Source organism: Stegostoma tigrinum, chromosome 36 (assembly GCF_030684315.1).
Source record: "Stegostoma tigrinum isolate sSteTig4 chromosome 36, sSteTig4.hap1, whole genome shotgun sequence".
Taxonomy (NCBI): domain Eukaryota; kingdom Metazoa; phylum Chordata; class Chondrichthyes; order Orectolobiformes; family Stegostomatidae; genus Stegostoma; species Stegostoma tigrinum.
This window is the reverse complement of record NC_081389.1, coordinates 11,136,548-11,152,166: the sequence shown is the minus strand read 5'-3', so window position 1 is coordinate 11,152,166 and position 15,619 is coordinate 11,136,548. Positions and strand designations below refer to the sequence as shown.

General features: G+C 56.8%; 1 protein-coding gene and 1 long non-coding RNA gene across 2 annotated transcripts in view; one reads left to right on the top strand and one right to left on the bottom strand.

Annotated features, from left to right (window-relative positions):
• Positions 1 to 943: 943 nt before the first annotated feature.
• On the bottom strand, positions 944 to 6,534 carry LOC125446773 (uncharacterized). Its single transcript, XR_007246466.2, has 2 exons — positions 6,448 to 6,534; positions 944 to 1,067 (listed from the first exon to the last, which is right to left on the bottom strand). It is a non-coding gene; the product is annotated as an uncharacterized LOC125446773 (long non-coding RNA).
• A 1,613-nt stretch (positions 6,535 to 8,147) lies between these two features.
• The window catches only part of c36h15orf39 (chromosome 36 C15orf39 homolog), a 39,970-nt gene continuing 32,498 nt past the window's right edge, over positions 8,148 to 15,619 (top strand). The window contains exon 1 of the mRNA XM_059640223.1: positions 8,148 to 8,179. The gene's annotated coding sequence lies outside the window, so the exon portion shown is untranslated. The remainder of the gene's footprint in view (positions 8,180 to 15,619) is intronic.

Sequence of the window (15,619 nt, the reverse complement as noted above, 5' to 3'; positions counted from 1 at the left end):
TGAGATGGCAGGACCTTCATGGTAACATCAGACACTGCTCAATCTTTAAGGTGGAGATGAAAAGTGTGGTGACACAATTTTGATGATGAGCAGGTGAATTGTTTCCATTAATCTTTATCCTTCAATGAAAATCTATCAATTAGGTTATCTGATCATTATCACATTGTTGCTATGTAAACTTTGTGTGCATACATTGGCTGTTAAATTTGTTACATTACACAGAGACAACACTTCAAATGTACTTCATTGAATGAAAAGCATTTGCATATTGTGAAAGGAGTAGTTATATCAATGCTGGCAATCTTGCAGTGCTCATATAAAATGTTAATATAACACGGGGAGATGGTGGAATATTGATAATGTCACCAGACTAGCAATCCAGATATGCGGGCTAATGCTGTAAGGGTATTAGTTCAAATCCCAACATGTCAGATGGTGGATGTTGAATTCTGCTAATAAATCTGTAACAAAGTTGTTTGGAATAACATTGACCACAACAGCTATTGCCAATTTTTTGCAAAATAAAACTCTGGTTCACTAAGATAACACTGTGTACAGCTGGACGATCACAGTAGGCCAAGCAGCATCAGAGGAGCAGGACGGTTGACGTTTCAGGCCTAGACCCTTCTTCAAAAAAGTTTTTTCTGAAGAAGGGTCTAGGCCTGAAACGTCAGCCTTCCTGCTCCTCTGATGCTGCTTGGCCTGCTGTGTTCATCCAACTCTCCACCTTGTTATCTCAGATTTTCCAGCATCTGCAGTTCCTACTATCTCTGACTCACTAATGCAGTTTAACAAAGGAAATCTGTCATTTCTACTTGATCTACAGGTTCTTGTTCTCTAGTTGACTCTCAACTGCCCTGTGCAATGGCCTAGCAAGTCAATCAGTTTGAAGTCAGTGAAGGATATCAACAAAACCACATTCCATAAAAGAAACTTAAAAATATTGAAAAGTAACCCAAATGTGTATTTCAACTACACATTAAAATCTAATCAGTACTAAAATCAATTCTGAGATGTTCAACTGGGGGATTGCAGTTGTGAAATCCATGTTCTTCTTTTAAAAGGATCTGAAAGAAGAACAAAAGAATCAGATTCATTGGTTTACCTTTCTTGTGCAGCCTGACATCTTTGAGGATCGAAAGTTATTTACTGTTAAAAGAGGTAAAATCACCATAGATCCATTCCATCAGACAGTGACAGCTGGTCAGAGATAATGGGGATTCTCCAGCATCTGCAGTTCAAGATAACAAAGTGTGAAGCTGGATGAACACAGCAGGCCAAGCATCTCAGGTGCATAAAAGCTGATGTTTCGGGCCGCTGGTGATGAGTTTAATCTGAACGTCACCATGCCTCAGGCAAGGGAAGAGGTTGAGAAGGAGACTCCTTATTAGTAACCTCAGCTGGTGTGGGAACTGGACCCAAACTGTTGCCTTCACTCTGTATTGCAAACCAGCTATCCAGGCAACTGTGCTAACTGAAGAGCCATCTAGTCTCGAAACCTTAGGTTGCTTTCTCTCGATGGATGCTGCCGGACCCACTGTGATCTTCAGCATTCTTTTCTAATTTACAACATAGGCCAATTAAACACAAACTTGCAGGTCATAGATGCTGGAGCAGAAATCTAATGAATACCACACCCATGTCTATCCGGTCCTTTTATATTCATTCAGTATAAAAAGCACCCCTATTAAATTTCAAGCATACAGAAAGCTTAGCTCCAAATTTCTTTCCATGGAATACTGGTAGTTATGGAAAATAAAATGTGAAGCCTGGCAGAATAGTAAGAGTCTGTAAAAGACTACCTCAGTCAAACAACTACACATTAAGCATGATGTAACAGGAAGGGGAAACAGGACAAGGGTCAAAAGCCATTAAACTAGCTCAGCACAGTCAACTATAGTATAGACAGTCAAGTATAGATAAGCATAGCACAATGGTTGTATGATTAGATTAGTCAAGTAGATTAATTAGGTTAGGCACCCGTTTCAGCGTGTTTAGGGTGAATGCGACATGTGACAGATAAGATAAATACTAGTATGAGGTAGTGAGACCACTTTAGGGTTGAAGACCATTGTGGCAGAGATAGCGGTGAACATCTAATTATAATAGAATAAATTAGGGATAAGTCTGAAGTCTGAAGCAGGAAACCATTGTGGCAAGATAAGAAATGAATAGTCATTATATTATGAATTAAGTAGAAGAGGAAAAAGACCATAGTGGCAGAAGTAGAAAGATAACACAAACTAACACCATTGGGTTGCTGTAAGATAACTCAGACTAACACAGTTGGGCATGCTGATAAGCTTAACAAGAGCACGATAACAAAATGGTATAAGAAACTTCAGCCCGAGAGACTCGGGGGCATTCTAGGAAACGCTTCTGGATTGTGATGGCTTTTATTTGCAAATAAAAGATCATCTTCTTGAGGAACTCTCCACCTTTCCGGGTGTTTTTCTACCAGTCTGCCCCATTCTTCCCACTGTGCCTTTTCAAAGACACATAAGATGTCACCTTGATAATCCAGTACAGAAAGAGGCAGATAAGGGAGACTGCAGATTTAGCATTTTCTGCTTGACACAGGAAATTGAACTCCAAAACCATGAGCTGTTTTTGAAATCCAATATTATGGATTCCTGCATACATGCAATGCTATAGAACTTTGACTGAAGGTAAAAGACAACTTAACATGTAAAAAAACTGAAGGGCATACAATGTAGGAACTAGAGAACATGGGTAAATAACTTTGACAATACCAATAATTTGACTGTAATTTCGGAGATGACTGTTTAATCACAATTACACAGCACCAAAACAGAGCCTTCGGTCCAACTCATCGTGTTGACCAGACATCCCAGTCTGACCTAGTTCATTTGCCAGCATTTGGCCCATATGCTTCCAAACCCTTCCTATGCATATAATTAGGGAGGGGGAGGTGGGGGAAGATAACTCTACAGTGTAAACATACATGGAATCTTGCTAACCAGACACCAGAATGGATTGAACAATAAATACAAAGTAATGCTGATGTTGGAGATCTTGAAATAAAAACAAAGTGCTGGAGAAACTCAGCAGGCCTCACAGTGCCCGTGTTTACATCTCCAGAGTCAACGTTTGAGTCAAATATGACATCTTCTATAAAGGACATGTGCTAGTGTTATAGAAATGTTATAATGATGCCAATTTGAAAAGAAATAAGCAGAATTTGTCATTGGTTTCACTTTGGTTATGTTATTCTTAGACCTAATATTAGCACGCGTGTGTCAAAACCCCAAAGATTGAAATGGCAGTCAGCGCGGTTCTTTGAATGTTTCGTAGTTATAAATTTGAATGTAACATCTTGCTGTATGGTGTTAAAAGGGATAGTTCACTAACCATGAGCTATCTCTTTTCATATGTCAAATAATAAAAGGATAATCAATTAGTTGTAATTTAGGAATCCATCACCTTAACCACTTAGCCACGACTACACAAGTCGAGCAAACCCTCTCTAAACTGCTTATAATGCATTCTAGATATTTTTAGTCAATTTGTTCAGACTTGGTTTGGAACAAGTGGAACCATTTGGCCTAGAAGTAGGGGCATTAAAAACAGAATCCTTTTGAATCATAACAGCCACCTCTGTCAGAAAGGTGTGGTTCCAATGTGGTCCATTTGCTGCCACTGGGCAACAAGGTGTTGAAATTTTATTCATTTTGCACTTCCTGTCAACGTAATGAAGAAGTCAATTGTTGCAATCATACTGCAGCACTAATGACATCTGTCAACTCCTAGATCTTGAGACTCTATGTGGCATGGATACGTAATTAATAAATGTACAAAGTTATTAGTGGAAACAGATCCTCTGGAATACATTGGCTAACGGCTGGTGGGAATGGATTCAATAACAACTTGCATAAATATTTGCAAGGGGAAAAAGCAGGGTGGTCAGATAAATTGGAAAGCTTGTTCTAACACATCCCATAACCACAATGGGTTGGATGGCCTCCTTCTGTGCTGAATCAGTCTGTGATTCCATATCTTTGAGCTGTTGCACACTGATATTTTTAAGGTGTGCCTAATTTGCTTTAAACTTTAAATTTGTCCTTTCTTTAGTCTAATCACTTAGCATTATTCTTTGAGTGTGATCTTATCCAACTTTAAATCGATGACTCATTGAGTGTTCAATGAGGAGACTGCAATTTGCAGGCGTGACAGAACGGAGATTGTGCACGTTAGAACTTTAAGCAATGATAGCACATCGATCATGAGATTTGTGTAACACAGTATCCTTAGTCGTGAGCAAATCTGCTTCATTATTATTGTATGCTTGACAATAAATACATTAATTATTTTATGTAAACATCTTGGGCAGCGTTTGATAGTCTGCCAAAGCGATAACATAGCACATGACAACAAGTAGGTAATTTTTAATCACATAGGTCACATGTATCTACAAGGACATATGATGCCCTCACAGAGAGCATCTGTGTATGAAAAAGCAACGTCAGGGAACGAAGTCCACTTCAAAAGGTGGTATGAGAGAGAAAATGGTACTATTAAACACCACAAATATTACAGTGCTCAGTGTTGTCACTGTTGAGGTTCACTGATTTTCATTGTCCTTGACACCTACACAAGATTCAACACAAAGACTAATTAGAAATTAAATTTGGAGCAGAAAGTATCAATATTCAAGATATTGTCATTGCTGCTGTTGGATGCACTCCTCCATAGCATAAAATATTTGTTATTGTAGATTGTTGTTTAACTCAACTTATTCAATTGACAACTACATTATTTGCCACAAGTCAAATAACACAAGGCTCTCTGTTGGTCATATTCTTGCCTCTGAGACACCACGTTCAATGTTTAAACCATACTCAAGTTTGCACTCTGAGGAACTGCTATTGTTCAATTGATGCCTCATAGGATCTGTTTACATCAAAGAAAACCTATTTGATGGAGAATATTGGAGTTAAATATGTTTTGGCCAAATGAATTATTTGTAAATGAACTGGAGGGAGTGGTAAAAGCAGGTATATCATTTACAAGGCATCTGGATGGACACACAAATAGCAAAAATTTAAGAGGGATTATGGGCTGAATGTTGGCAAATGGGATTAGATCAATTTAGAATAGCTGGTCGGCGCATACGAGTTAGACCGAAGGATCTGTTTCTGTGCTGTATAACTATGGCTCTAAATATTTATCCAACTATTGATGTCATAAACAGATTATCTATCCATTAGCATATTACTATTTGAGGGAGTTGGATGTGTGCAAAATTAGCTGCTACATTTCCTACATTATAAGAATACTTGCATTTAAGAGAACTTAATTGGCTATGAAGCACCTTGAGGACAAAACAAATTGCTGGAAAAGTTCAACAGGTCTGGCAGCATGTGTGGAGAGAATTCAGAGTTAATGTTTGTGTCAAGTGACCGTTCCTCTGCGCTTTTCTAGCAATTTTTGTTTTTGTTTCTGATTCACAACATCCACAGTTTTCTCAGTTTTATTAAGTACTTTCCACATATCCAGTAGGTGCCATTTAAATGCAAGTCTTTTTTCCCTGTTACTTTATAGATTATTAAAATTAAGTTTTACAGATGGCATGAGGAGAATGCTCTTCTTTCAGATATTACCATTGCCTCATGTTCACCTCAACAAGTACTCGTCAGTATCTGTCCAACAATGCAGCACCCAGTACTGGACTCCTCAACCCCTGGTTCTGATGAGGAAATTATCAATCCCAACGATCTGACACGGCCATACAGCTGCCAGTCAAGACAAACTAGCACTTTTAATTAATCAAAAGGCAGGTTACAAATGTAAAGGCCCCTAGGCAATTAAGGTGGCAAGCACAGTTACAGTTTTTATGTTTGGAAGGCATCACAAACTGCATTGTGAAGCTACTCTTCAATACATTTACCCTGAACAAGAGCAAGACGTTGGGAACACCACTCAAAACAACAGCTTTTGTGCTCCTAAGATGCTGCTTGGCCTGCTGTGTTCATCCAGCTTCACACTTATCTGGGAACACCACTATTTGCAGGGTCCCTTTGAAGTCATGCACCATCCTGACTTGAAATTATATTGTCATCATTCCTCTCGTGACACTGGGTCAGAAATCCCTCCCTAACAACCCTGTGGATGGTTCAGAAGGTGGCTCATCATGTTCTCAAGGCCAATTAGGGATGGGCAATAAATGCTGGCTTAGCCAGCCAGCAACAACCCAAAATTAATTAAAAATAACAGCCTATTCCCAAACATTCCACTCAAGTGGAAGTGGGATTTAGTCATGCTTCTTTCCATTTAAGATCTGGCATTCACTGCTCAAAATATGGTACCTGCTTTTCAATATTTAGTCACTGCACAAATTTAGAGCAGGTAACTGTTAGGTCAAACACGTTCATGCAGTACACAAGCATGACCTCAAACATCCTGACACAAATCACTTTAATCATCTACCTGGCCTCCAGCCTGATCTTTCTGTCCATGACTGAGGGAGGCATAGAAGTTCTTCAAAGTAGGTATCCTTTCTGTCCATGACCTGCTACAGTAATCAAATAAACAGCACTCATCAGCCTTCTGGGCTCAATTTTAGAGTCAGCAACTGTAGATCATATCCTCTACCTCTTTGTTCTTGGTTTTGCTGGGTTTTTTAAAAGATTTGGTTTATTATTTATTATCACTTCACATTGCATTCAGGTGGTTCTAAATTAAAGCCCCACCTTTATGTTTCTTCACTACATACTGACTACTCTTTGCATAAGAAAGTCAAGTGTCAATTAATCTCTCCTTGTCCTCCACCCTTAACACATTTCCTTTTGTTCTCCTCACAAATCCCCCTCACAATACCTCTACAAAAAAAACTAATGACAAAGGAGGCAGACCTGCTGGACATTTCCATCATTTTTCTTGTTGTTGAATCACAAGACTTAACATAACCTCACAATGCCACAAGTGTTTCAGTCAATGAATTGTTTGCTAATGTCAAAATGTAGGAAATGGCAGAACAGCATGCAGGAAGAGAAGACACCTCCCCTATCTTTTCTTTAACCAAATTAAACACCAAGGAGAAATTTCTTCTCTCCGAGAAGGTTGAGTGTCTTTGTGGAACATCTTGCCACAGGGAGCTGTTTGGGGCAGGGGAAGAGAAAGAATCCTTGCATGTATTTAAGGCTGAGTTAGACAGATTCTTGATCAGTCAGGGAAATCAACGTTTATGGGTAACAAAATATAGTAAAAGAAATGAGATAACAAAGTTGATGGATTAACACAGCAGGCTAAGCAGCATCTTAAGAGCAGAAAAACTGACCTTTCAAGCCTAGACCTTTCATCTGATACAACATCAGCTTTTGTGCTCCTAAGATGCTGCTTGGCCTGCTGTGTTCATCCAGTTCCACACCTTGTTATCTCAGAACCAAAATACGAAGATTGCCAGATCATAATTCTACTGAACAGGGGAAACAGGCTGAAAAAGCGAAACAGCTTGTTTCACTTCCTACGGGAAATGGCTTTATACCGTCTACCTACCATTTGCTTCTCTAAGAACACACCAAAAAGCCTTTGCTTTCTATTACTACATTCACTTCAACAGTCAGCACTCACATCGTCGACACCAACTGAAACGGTGCTCATCGTTCGTGTCTTTTATAGGGGATGGACACCCACGTGATACACAGCGCGAGTAGCACCCGCCCCAACACTCCCCTAACCCTCGAGCTACGCCCGATACCACTCGTAGCCATGGCCCAAACCCCGCCAAAACCTGTGCCCCGCCCCCACAGTGGAGCAACGCCCCAGCAGCCCTCTTCAGAAAAGGCATGAACCTCGAAAGATTTCTGAAGAAGGGTCCACACCTGAAACGTCAGCTTTCCTGCTCCTCTGATGTTGTATTCATCCAGCTCTGCCCCTTATTATAACCTCAAAAGGGGTATCTCCCCTTCCGAGGTGCCCACGCCCCTCCAGCGGTGGACACGCCCCTTTAACGTGTCCCTGTGCCTCTGCCCAGGTCGCTCAGACAGTAGCTCACTGAAACACGCCCCTTTCTTCCAGGGCTCCTGCCAATCTGTGGGCGAGCCACGCCCCGTGCCCCGGCAAGCGCGCTTCGTTTGTTAAGATAAACCACGCCTCCTCCTCGACAGCCCCACCCACTTACTTGGCAGTCGGGGCAGCGCACACGTGACCTCCTCCCTGTGTATGTGTTTTCTCTCCTCTCCCCCCGGGCCGACCCGGAGAGATTTGAAAAGTGGAGCCGTTAGTACGGGCTGGCTGGCTGGTGGGAGGCTGGTTCTATCGAAAACAGAGCGGGCTCTCGACTCCTTGCGGGATGAGAGAGTTGGCAGCTCTCACAGGGAGTTAGTGCAGGAGCAGCAATGAGAGAAATACAAAAAAAAAGCTCGGCCACCGCGTATACAATCACGGCGTCGTGAGGGAACCGGGCGATCGTAGCGGAGCGGGGCTGGCGGGGTGGGTGGAGAGAGGGTATGTACACATCGTATATAGGGTGGGAGGGGAGAATGTGGGGTGTGTGGTTCTGAGGGGGTAAGGGGGAGGGAATGGATGGTGAGGGGGGGGTTGTGTGGGTGGTGTGGGTGGTGTGGGTGGTGGGGGGGTGGTGTGGGTGTGGGTGGTGTGGGTGTGGGTGGTGGGGGGGTGGTGTGGGTGTGGGTGGTGGTGGGGGGGTGGTGTGGGTGGTGGGGGGGTGGTGTGGGTGTGGGTGGTGGGGGGGTGGTGGGGGGGTGGTGTGGGTGTGGGAGGTGGTGGGGGGGGTTGTGTGGGTGTGGGAGGTGGTGGGGGGGGTTGTGTGGGTGTGGGTGGGTTGTGTGGGGGGTTTTGTGGGTGGTGGGGGGGGTTGTGTGGGTGGTGGGGGGTCGCGTGTGGGGGTGAGGGTCGTGTGTAGGGAGAGGGAGGGGTCGTGTGTAGGGAGTGGGAGGGGTCGTGTGTAGGGTGTGGGTGGTGGGGGGGTTGTGTGGGTGGTGGGGGGTCGCGTGTGGGGGTGATGGTCGTGTGTAGGGAGAGGGAGGGGTCGCGTGTAGGGAGAGGGAGGGGTCGCGTGTAGGGAGAGGGAGGGGTCGCGTGTAGGGAGTGGGAGGGGTCGCGTGTAGGGAGTGGGAGGGGGCGTGCAGGGGGAGGGAGTGGGGGGGGTCGTGTAGGGGGTGGGGGGGGTCGGGTGGGGGTGGGGGGGGTCGTGTAGGGGGTGGGGGGGGTCGGGAGGGGGTGGGGGGGGTCGGGTGGGGGTGGGGGGGGTCGTGTAGGGGGTGGGGGGGGTCGGGTGGGGGTGGGGGGGTCGTGTAGGGGGTGGGGGTGGGGGGGGGTCGGGTAGGGGGTGGGGGTGGGGGTGGGGGGGGGTCGGGTGGGGGTGGGGGGGTCGTGTAGGGGGTGGGGGTGGGGGGGGGTCGGGTGGGGGTGGGGGGGTCGTGTAGGGGGTGGGGGGGGTCGTGGGGGGGTCGTGTAGGGGGTGGGGGGGGTCGGGTGGGGGTGGGGGGGTCGTGTAGGGGGTGGGGGTGGGGGGGGTCGGGTGGGGGTGGGGGGGTCGTGTAGGGGGTGGGGGTGGGGGGGGGTCGGGTGGGGGTGGGGGGGTCGTGTAGGGGGTGGGGGGGGTCGTGGGGGGGTCGTGTAGGGGGTGGGGGGGGTCGGGTGGGGGTGGGGGGGTCGTGTAGGGGGTGGGGGTGGGGGGGGGTCGGGTGGGGGTGGGGGGGTCGTGTAGGGGGTGGGGGGGGTCGGGTGGGGGTGGGGGGGTCGTCTAGGGGGTGGGGGGGGTCGGGTGGGGGTGGGGGGGTCGTGTAGGGGGTGGGGGGGGTCGGGTGGGGGTGGGGGGGTCGTGTAGGGGGTGGGGGTGGGGGGGGTCGGGTGGGGGTGGGGGGGTCGTGTAGGGGGTGGGGGTGGGGGGGTCGTGTAGGGGGTGGGGGTGGGGGGGGTCGGGTGGGGGTGGGGGGGTCGTGTAGGGGGTGGGGGGGGTCGGGTGGGGGTGGGGGGGTCGTGTAGGGGGTGGGGGGGGTCGGGTGGGGGTGGGGGGGTCGTGTAGGGGGTGGGGGGGGTCGGGTGGGGGTGGGGGGGTCGTGTAGGGGGTGGGGGGGGTCGGGTGGGGGTGGGGGGGTCGTGTAGGGGGTGGGGGGGGTCGGGTGGGGGTGGGGGGGTCGTGTAGGGGGTGGGGGTGGGGGGGGTCGGGTGGGGGTGGGGGGGTCGTGTAGGGGGTGGGGGTGGGGGGGGTCGGGTGGGGGTGGGGGGGTCGTGTAGGGGGTGGGGGTGGGGGGGGTCGGGTGGGGGTGGGGGGGTCGTGTAGGGGGTGGGGGTGGGGGGGGTCGGGTGGGGGTGGGGGGGTCGGGTGGGGGTGGGGGGGTCGTGTGGGGGTGGGGGGGTCGTGTAGGGAGTGGGGGGGTCGTGTAGGGGGTGGGAGTGGGGGGGTGTCGTGTAGGGGGTGGGAGTGGGGGTGTAGGGGGGTGTCGTGTAGGGGGTGGGAGTGGGGGGGTGTCGTGTAGGGGGTGGGAGTGGGGGGGTGTCGTGTAGGGGGTGGGAGTGGGGGTGTAGGGGGGGGTCGTGTAGGGGGTGGGAGTGGGGGGGTGTCGTGTAGGGGGTGGGAGTGGGGGGTGTCGTGTAGGGGGTGGGAGTGGGGGGGGGTCGTGTAGGGGGTGGGAGTGGGGGGGGGTCGTGTAGGGGGTGGGAGTGGGGGGGTGTCGTGTAGGGGGTGGGAGTGGGGGGGTGTCGTGTAGGGGGTGGGAGTGGGGTCGTGTAGGGGGTGGGAGTGGGGGGGTGTCGTGTAGGGGGTGGGAGTGGGGGGGGTGTCGTGTAGGGGGTGGGGGTGGGGGGGGTCGGGTGGCGGTGGGGGGGTCGTGTAGGGGGTGGGGGTGGGGGGGGTCGGGTGGGGGTGGGGGGGTCGTGTAGGGGGTGGGGGTGGGGGGGGTCGGGTGGGGGTGGGGGGTCGTGTAGGGGGTGGGGGTGGGGGGGGGTCGGGTGGGGGTGGGGGGGTCGTGTAGGGGGTGGGGGTGGGGGGGTCGTGTAGGGGGTGGGGGTGGGGGGGGTCGGGTGGGGGTGGGGGGGTCGTGTAGGGGGTGGGGGTGGGGGGGGTCGGGTGGGGGTGGGGGGGTCGTGTAGGGGGTGGGGGGGGGTCGGGTGGGGGTGGGAGTGGGGGTGTAGGGGGGGTCGTGTAGGGGGTGGGAGTGGGGGGGTGTCGTGTAGGGGGTGGGAGTGGGGGTGTAGGGGGGTGTCGTGTAGGGGGTGGGAGTGGGGGGGTGTCGTGTAGGGGGTGGGAGTGGGGGTGTAGGGGGGTGTCGTGTAGGGGGTGGGAGTGGGGGGGTGTCGTGTAGGGGGTGGGAGTGGGGGTGTAGGGGGGTGTCGTGTAGGGGGTGGGAGTGGGGGGGTGTCGTGTAGGGGGTGGGAGTGGGGGTGTAGGGGGGGGTCGTGTAGGGGGTGGGAGTGGGGGGGTGTCGTGTAGGGGGTGGGAGTGGGGGGTGTCGTGTAGGGGGTGGGAGTGGGGGGGGGTCGTGTAGGGGGTGGGAGTGGGGGGGTGTCGTGTAGGGGGTGGGAGTGGGGTCGTGTAGGGGGTGGGAGTGGGGGGGTGTCGTGTAGGGGGTGGGAGTGGGGGGGGGTCGTGTAGGGGGTGGGAGTGGGGGGGTGTCGTGTAGGGGGTGGGAGTGGGGTCGTGTAGGGGGTGGGAGTGGGGTCGTGTAGGGGGTGGGAGTGGGGGGGGTGGGAGTGGGGGGGGTCGTGTAGGGGGTGGGAGTGGGGGGGTGTCGTGTAGGGGGTGGGAGTGCGGGGTGTCGTGTAGGGGGTGGGGTTGGGGGTGTAGGGGGTGGGGGGCCGTGTGGGGGGGGTCGTGTGGGGGGGGTGGGGTGGGGTGGGGCGGAGGGGGTCGTGTGGAGGGTGTGGGGTAGGGGGGTGGGGGGGGTCGGGTAGGGGGGTGGGGGGGAGGGGGTGGGGGGGGTCGTGTGGGGTGGAGGGGGTGGGGTAGGGGGTGGGGGGGGTCGTGTGGGGGGGAGGGGAGGGTGGGGGGGGTCGTGTGGGGGGGAGGGTGGGAGGGTTGTGTGGGGGGGAGGGGAGGGTGGGGGGGGTCGTGGGGGGGGTCGTGTGGGGGGGAAGGGGTGGGGGGTCGTGTGTGTGTGGGGGGGGGTCGTGTGTGTGGGGGGGGGTCGTGTGTGTGGGGGGGTGGGGGGTCGTGTGTGTGTGTGGGGGGGGGGTCGTGTGTGTGGGGGTGGGGGGTCGTGTGTGGGGGGGGTGGGGGGTCGTGTGTGTGCGGGGGGGTCGTGTGTGGGGGGGGTGGGGGGTCGTGTGTGTGCGGGGGGGTCGTGTGTGGGGGGGGTGGGGGGTCGTGTGTGGGGGGGGTCGTGTGTGGGGGGGGTCGTGTGTGGCGGGGGGGTGGGGGGTCGTGTGTGGGGGGGTCGTGTGTGGGGGGGGGTGGGGGGTCGTGTGGGGGGGGGTGGGGGGTCGTGTGTGGGGGGGGTCGGGGGTGGGGGGTCGTGTGTGGGGGGGGTCGTGGGTGGGGGGTCGTGTGTGGGGGGGGTCGTGGGTGGGGAGTCGTGTGTGGGGGGGGTCGTGTGTGGGGGGGGGGTCGTGTGTGGGGGGGGTCGTGTGTGGGGGGGGTCGTGTGTGGGGGGGGGGTGGGGGGTCGTGTGTGGGGGGGGTCGTGTGTGGGGGGGGTCGTGTGTGGGGGGGGTCGTGTGTGGGGGGGGTCGTGTGTGGGGGGGGGTGGGGGGTCGTGTGTGGGTGGGGTGGGGGGTCGTGTGTGGGGGGGGTGGGGGGTCGTGTGTGTGGGGGGGGTCGTGTGTGGGGGGGGTCGTGTGTGTGGGGGGGGTCGTGTGTGTGGGGGGTCGTGTGTGTGGGGGGGGTCGTGTGTGTGGGGGGGGTCGTGTGTGTGGGGGGGGTCGTGTGTGTGGGGGGGTGGGGGGTCGTGTGTGGGGGGGGTCGTGTGTGGGGGGGGTGGGGGGTCGTGTGTGGGGGGGGTCGTGTGTGGGGGGGGTCGGGGGTCGTGTGTGGGGGGGGTCGTGTGTGGGGGGGTGGGGGGTCGTGTGTGGGGGGGGTCGTGTGTGGGGGGGGTGGGGGGTCGTGTGTGGGGGGGGTCGTGTGTGGGGGGGGTGGGGGGTCGTGGGGGGGGTCGGGGGTCGTGTGTGGGGGGGGTCGTGTGTGGGGGGGGTCGTGTGTGGGGGGGGTGGGGGGTCGTGTGGGGGGGGTGGGGGGTCGTGTGTGGGGGGGGTGGGGGGTCGTGTGTGGGGGGGGGTGGGGGGTCGTGTGTGGGGGGTTGTGTGTGGGGGGGGGTGGGGGGTCGTGTGTGGGGTGGGGGGTCGTGTGTGGGGGGTCGTGTGTGGGGGGGGTCGTGTGTGTGGGGGTGGGGGGGGTCGTGTGTGGGGGTGGGGGGGGTCGTGTGTGGGGGTGGGGGGGGTCGTGTGTGGGGGTGGGGGGGGTCGTGTGTGGGGGGGGTGGGGGGTCGTGGGTGGGGGGGGTCGTGTGTGGGGGGGGTGGGGGGTCGTGTGGGGGGGGTCGTGTGTGGGGGGGGTGGGGGGTCGTGTGTGGGGGGGGTCGTGTGTGGGGGGGGTGGGGGGTCGTGTGTGGGGGGGGTGGGGGGTCGTGTCTGGGGGGGGTCGTGTGTGGGGGGGGTGGGGGGTCGTGTCTGGGGGGGGTCGTGTGTGGGGGGGGTTGGGGGGTCGTGTGTGGGGGGGGTCGTGTGGGGGGGGGTGGGGGGTCGTGTGTGTGGGGGGGGTCGTGTGTGGGGGGGGTGGGGGGTCGTGTGTGGGGGGGGTGGGGGGTCGTGTGTGTGGGGGGGTGGGGGGTCGTGTGTGTGGGGGGGTGGGGGGTCGTGTGTGTGGGGGGGGTCGTGTGTGTGGGGGGGGTCGTGTGTGGGGGGGGTGGGGGGTCGTGTGTGGGGGGGGTGGGGGGTCGTGTGTGGGGGGGGTGGGGGGTCGTGTGTGTGGGGGGGGGGTCGTGTGTGTGGGGGGGGGTCGTGTGTGTGGGGGGGTGGGGGGTCGTGTGTGTGGGGGGGTGGGGGGTCGTGTGTGTGGGGGGGGGTCGTGGGGGGGGGGTCGTGTGTGGGGGGGGGTCGTGTGTGGGGGGGGGTCGTGTGTGGGGGGGGTGGGGGGGGGTCGTGTGTGTGGGGGGGGGTCGTGTGTGGGGGGGGTGGGGGGGGGTCGTGTGGGGGGGGGGTCGTGTGTGGGGGGGGTGGGGGGGGGGTCGTGTGTGGGGGGGGTCGTGTGTGTGGGGGGGGTGGGGGGTCGTGTGTGTGGGGGGGGTGGGGGGTCGTGTGTGGGGGGGGTCGTGTGTGTGGGGGGGGTGGGGGGTCGTGTGTGGGGGGGGGTCGTGTGTGCGGTGGGGGTGGGGGGTCGTGTGTGGGGGGGGGTGGGGGGTCGTGTGTGGGGGGGGGTCGTGTGTGGTGGGGGGGTGGGGGGTCGTGTGTGGTGGGGGGTCGTGTGTGGTGGGGGGGGTCGGGGGTCGTGTGTGGTGGGGGGGTCGGGGGTCGTGTGTGTGGGGGGGTCGGGGGTCGTGTGTGTGGGGGGGTCGGGGGTCGTGTGTGTGGGGGGGGTGGGGGGGTCGTGTGTGTGGGGGGGGTGGGGGGTCGTGTGTGTGGGGGGGGTGGGGGGTCGTGTGTGTGTGGGGGGGGGTGGGGGGGTGCGGGGTCGTGTGTGTGGGGGGGTGCGGGGTCGTGTGTGTGGGGGGGTGGGGGGTCGTGTGTGTGGGGGGGTGGGGGGTCGTGTGTGTGGGGGGTCGTGTGTGTGGGGGGTCGTGTGTGTGGGGGTGGGGGGTCGTGTGTGTGTGGGGGTGGGGGGTCGTGTGTGTGGGGGGGTGGGGGGTCGTGTGTGTGGGGGGGTGGGGGGTCGTGTGTGTGGGGGGGTGGGGGGTCGTGTGTGTGGGGGGTCGTGTGTGTGGGGGGGTGGGGGGTCGTGTGTGTGGGGGGTCGTGTGTGTGGGGGGGTGGGGGGTCGTGTGTGTGGGGGGTCGTGTGTGTGGGGGGGTGGGGGGTCGTGTGTGTGGGGGGTCGTGTGTGTGGGGGGGTGGGGGGTCGTGTGTGTGGGGGGTCGTGTGTGTGGGGGGGTGGGGGGTCGTGTGTGTGGGGGGTCGTGTGTGTGGTCGGGTGGGGGGTCGTGTGTGTGGGGGGTCGTGTGTGTGGTCGTGTGTGTGTGTGTGTGGTCGTGTGTGTGTGTGGGGGGTCGTGTGTGTGTGTGGGGGTCGTGTGTGTGGGGGGTGGGGGGTCGTGTGGGGGGTCGTGTGTGTGTGGGGGGTGGGGGGTCGTGTGTGTGGGGGGTCGTGTGTGTGTGGGGGGTGGGGGGTCGTGTGTGTGGGGGGGGGTGGGGGGTCGTGTGTGTGGGGGGGGTGTGGGGGGTCGGGGGTGTGGGGGGTCGGGGGTGTGGGGGGTCGGGGGTGTGGGGGGGTGGGGGGTGTGGGGGGGTGGGGGGTCGTGTGTGTGGGGGGGTCGTGTGTGTGGGGGGGTGGGGGGTCGTGTGTGTGGGGGGTCGTGTGGGTGGGGGGGTCGTGTGGGTGGGGGGGTGGGGGGGTCGTGTGTGTGGGGGGGTCGTGTGTGTGGGGGGGTGGGGGGGTCGTGTGGGTGGGGGGGTCGTGTGTGTGGGGGGGTGGGGGGGTCGTGTGTGTGGGGGGGTGGGGGGGTCGTGTGTGTGGGTGGGTGGGGGGTCGTGTGTGTGGGGGGGTGGGGGGGT